At 34.3% G+C, this 5,043-nt stretch overlaps 1 long non-coding RNA gene across 2 annotated transcripts; it reads left to right on the forward strand.

Moving 5' to 3' along the window:
- Positions 1–362: 362 nt before the first annotated feature.
- Positions 363–4,353, forward strand: LOC121123245 (uncharacterized). 2 transcript variants are annotated; one of them, XR_011781462.1, is made up of 3 exons: positions 363–1,028; positions 2,310–2,390; positions 2,446–4,353. It is a non-coding gene; the product is annotated as an uncharacterized lncRNA (long non-coding RNA). The 2 variants fall into 2 exon arrangements; XR_005865951.2 differs by lacking the exon at positions 363–1,028 and having other exon boundaries at positions 2,157–2,390; positions 2,446–2,772; positions 2,830–4,353.
- Positions 4,354–5,043: the final 690 nt, after the last annotated feature.

Consider the following 5,043-nt stretch of genomic DNA (forward strand, 5'->3'; position numbering starts at 1 on the left):
AAACGACTAATTCAAAAGAGTATTGCAGCGGAGGAAATGGGTTTCTTTCATTGTTGTTGTCAAAAGTGGCATCTCCACCCTAACAAAGCTCTTTCCACCCACTTTTTTATTGTTCTCTGGATAGTCTAGAGTGATACTCCGCGATCTCTTGTTTTAAGTCATCAAATTATGACGTTTATATTGATACTTATACAAATATATTCTATACAAAGGTAAGTACATTCTTAAATTATATATATAAAGGATCCATTCTCACATCACTATGATATACTAAAATTATTAACCAATACATAATATAAATTCACTTTATAATACATAAAATATTAATATACAATACCAACGGATGATTATTTAGTACTAATATTAAAGGTTTTTAAGGATATTTAGGTTGATAGGTTTGAAGGAAGTGTCTATTATGTAAAATTTTCTTTCCTTCTACATCAACTAGTACGAACTTCCACCTTCCCATGTGTTAGTAATAACTTCACGTGTGTCCCACATCTTTGACGTAGTATTTTGAATCATAACGTGATCTCCAGGAATGAGAGGGTTTAGATTTGTAGAGGTGCAATCTTAATATGCTTTGGCTGAAAGGTATTTCTCTCTCTTCCTATCCTCCGCCTCCTCAAATCGGAAGGCGACTGGCAAGTGTAGACAATGGACATTGCAGATCTGAGTGTATTTCTACATTCCAGGAGTGATGAACGAAATGAAGCAGAGTTGTTAAATTTTTTAAGGATCATCTTCATGGATTTGACGGCAACCTCTGCATGCCCCTTGGATTAGGATGAGAATGGGTATGCAATCTCATGTTTAATACCTTAATCTTTGCAGAATTCCCCGAATTCAGTCTGGAATTGTGGTCAACCCTACGTTCGAATATGCATTGGAAGCTGCCAATCTTCAAACCACGTCAATATGATATCAGTGATTGACTTAGTTGAAGTGTTTCGTAACTGACTTATGAGGGGTCACCCTGAATAGCAGTCGATGACGACAAGATATGTTTTCCCGTTGACCTCCATTAGGTAAGAAGCCACGGATTCGATGGGCTTTGACACTGAAGATTGTTGGAGGGATTCTAGAGATAATGAAGGACCTAGCTTTTGGGATGAATTACAGCTTGATACCAACTGATTAATTTCATCTAGTCGATAAGATCCCATTTTTTGGAAAAAAATCTTCCTGGATGAGAATTGTTTAGAGTTCATATTTTTCAAAGTAGCTGACTTCACTACTTGATATGATGAATCATCTTTGCAGGCATTCATTAAATTTTCAATATTAAAGCTCCTGGTTGTGAAGTAGTTTATGCACAAAACAGAAATATCCCCACATTCTTCATTTTCAGGATTAAATACTGGAGAACGTTATAAGGCATCAGCTATTTGCTGCTATTTCCCTGGGATCCATTCAATGTCAAAACAGTATCCTGCCAATTTCTGCAAAATACATATGAACCCTTTGAATTTTCCATTAAGTCTATATTAGAGCCCCGAAACAGTGTAACTATTTTAAACAGATTTCCCAATAAGTAATTTCGACATTTGAGGATGGTCCATTGAATGGGCAGGGCTTCTAATTTGCAAACTGCATATCTCGGTTCAGCGTCGTTCAAAAATCGTGAGCCACACTTAAGTAATCTAGTGGAGATCTGTGGATTTGTACACGAGTAAAACCAATTTCTCCGAAGACGTGAAGCATCAGTAAAAGTGTAATGGGAAGGTTTGGATAAAAGTGAGGTAGAACTGTGCCTTTTCGATCGGTGAAAATCTATTTTATTTTCTCAAATGCATTTTCCTGTTCGTGTAGCCACTGAAACTTAATATTTTTCTTTAGTAGACCGCGAAGCGGTTACGTAGCGTTTGCTAAATCTGAGAGAAATTGACATAATTGATTAGAAAGGCCAAGAAAGGATCTGAGATCAGTCAAATTGTTCGGTGAAGGAAATTGGTCAATGGCTGCGAGTTTTTTCGTATACTTCACGGATTCACCTATTTGAATTTTGGGTTTTATTAGTGTGATATTAGACTCCTTACATCGCACAAGGACTAACCCAATCAATAAGTTGGTAAATTGGTTCAATTATGCCTGATGAAATCATGAATTTGAGTTCTTTTTCAGACGCATCTTGGAGCCCAAATGAAATGTTTTGTGCTAAAGTAACGTGTATACGGCAAATATCCATTTTGTCCTTCAAGTATATTTGCATAAGAGGACCCCTTCATTGTCTTAAGATTTTCTGAAGATTGAAAAACCAAATCAAATTCACCAATTATATTCTACTTCTCTTATTATATTTTGGAAAGATGTATCCCCCGTCCTCAATACTGCCTTACAGATGATAGATCCATTTGGAGAGACTTGAATGATTTGAGGAAAAGATTAAGGTATAGTCCTCAGTTTTTGTAGAACATGCTATGAAATAATTAATTCATCTTGCAGATTTGGAGTAGCGTATACTATGATGTCTGTTTCGGAAACTTTTGATACGAAGACAGATGGCGCCCATGCATCTCAAGCTTGAATTGTTTCCTGCTTTGATTTAGAGTCTTTTAGTGGAGTGTATTTCGATGTTGTACTCCAATACCAAGTTGTAAGAAATAAAAGACTGCTATATCAGGCAGAGCTTTCATGGTAGAAGGTTGGCCTAACCTTGGATACACTTCAACCCCAAGATATGGAGTTATTGATCGATTGATAAAGTTTTCACTCGGATTGTCGACGTTTTGATTTGTTTGGCCTTGCTCTCCTATGGCTATTTAGCATTATGTAAGCATATTTTCTCTAAATTCTTTTTGCATTTATTTCGCTTCTCATTTTTTGCAGGACATTTAAAAGGTCGATGTGATGTATTTGATTAGCCACATCTATACCATTTACGTTTAAGTTCCGGTGGATGATGATGCTTCTTGTTTGTGGTCTAATTTTGTGGTTGCCGTTGTCAATCTTTGTAAGTAGACTGAGAGTTGCAACATCTGCTTTTTTTCATCTTTCATACTACAACTCCCAGGCCATAGCTATCTGGATAAGCTTTTCAGGATTTGTCTCACTTTAACGGAGAAACTCTTTGCTTAGACGTATATTATTTGTACCCATAATCAAGCATAGGGTGTATAAATAGTCTTTATCGATACTATTGAGCTAAGCTTCTCGTCCCTGTAGTCTATGAAGGAGATGCCAGTTTGAGACTTCTTCTCCCTGCATTTGATAACATTGGAAGAAGACATACCGTCTCGTTAGGAGGGAAATTGTTAGAAGAACATTGTTGTATATTTCATCTAAATATCCTCTGATGTCCATTATTGAAGTATCGTGAGTTGTTGTGAATGATAATATACTCTGTAATTTTAAATTTAGACAACTTTGTATAAATTCATGTTGCTCCGCTTTGCTCGTTTGTTCCATCTTATTTGTGCAATAGTAGAGCTCGAAACTTGGCCGCCATGATCTGAATTCCGCCAGTGTCGAGTCTTTCGTGAGTCTCTTTGGCTTCAAATCATTATTTATTTTTAAAGTTTTCATTTTTTGACGGGAGGGGGATTTCTTTACTTTGGTTTTATGGAAGTTTTTGAAATTTTTAGTATCGATAGCTTTAATTTTTCGACTGTTTCAGTGACTTCTTCACAAATAATCTTCTCAGTCTTGGCTTCCTCTTCTTCCCATTCTAATTCAGAGTTAAATATCTTCCCCTTTTCTTGAAAGGCATCCTCGACTTTGAACATTATGAATTGAACTTTATTCATCATATTCTCGGTTTTTTCCTCCAATATCATGGACTTCACTCCTTCCAAAAAGTCCTTTAGTACTGTAATTTGACGAGATACATTCACTTTAATTTTTGATAAGTCACTTTATTTCTCTACTTCGCCATGTTGGGTAATAAACGTACGAAGCTTCTATGGATACTAATACAAATATATTATATACAATGGTACATTCCTACATAATAGGTATTCAGGTTTCATTCCCATTAATATTCCTATGAGATGACATCACGCTAACTAATTGTATATACTTACATAAATCGAAATATGAATTAATTTTAATCACTCAACCTTCATTAATTATTGAATTAGTAAGTATTCAGATTTTAATGGACGACCTGGTATGTAGCCAAAGGTGGATATTGAGTAAATTACATTATTGTTGATCGTAAATAATTCAAAAATATATTTAAATACTTATGTCAATTAAGTATAATCCATTTTTCATATCCATAATCATAATCCATACTTTCCATAATAGAGAATCAGATTTCCATAGTTAAAATATAGGTTTATATTATAAAGTCAATTTCCTTTCTAACGAGGTCAGTTCTAACGAAATTTGCTATACAAGAAGAAGTATTAAAAGCCCCCCGTATTTTACTATTATTTTATTATGTCTATAATTGGCTTTCAGTGAGAAAGCTGAAGACCAATGAAAAACTGATTAACAAACAAAAAAATGCTTCTTTTTAGTGTCTAAAAAGCTTAATCCTACAACAAATTTGTATATTGGTATTTTTAATGGGATTTAATGTTGAATGCGAAATAAAAGACGATGATTAATCAATTTACTATTAATATTTTTCTTCTTATATTCATTCAACAATTTCATTTTTTGAAAATGGACTCTCCAAAGTCTCTATTGCTAAAATAACAATAAGAGATACAAAAAGAGCCCTTCCCGGGGATCTGATTGTAATGGGAGATTTTAATATAATAATGAACCAAGGAAAAGAATCAAGGATTTACATAAATTAAAATAATCTTAGCACAACAAATTGTGAAAAACATTACGAGTACTCGAGATATAAAAGATGCAGCCACGAGATTTAAATAAAAGGTGAACTTTGAAAAATTTGATGTGGAGATAACTTATTTAAGAGCTCAAGGCATGACTACTTTTTTCTGCCTCCTTCAGTAATCTACTGGAAGATTACATTGTCTAAAATACTTTCAGAGCACAGCCCAATAACAATTAAGTTTTATGGATTTTTGGAAGACACTTTTATTTTCCTGGATTGGAAGAATTTTTGAGAAGAGCTCCTTATGGTCA

This window comes from Lepeophtheirus salmonis, chromosome 8, assembly GCF_016086655.4.
Source record: "Lepeophtheirus salmonis chromosome 8, UVic_Lsal_1.4, whole genome shotgun sequence".
Lineage (NCBI taxonomy): Eukaryota > Metazoa > Arthropoda > Copepoda > Siphonostomatoida > Caligidae > Lepeophtheirus > Lepeophtheirus salmonis.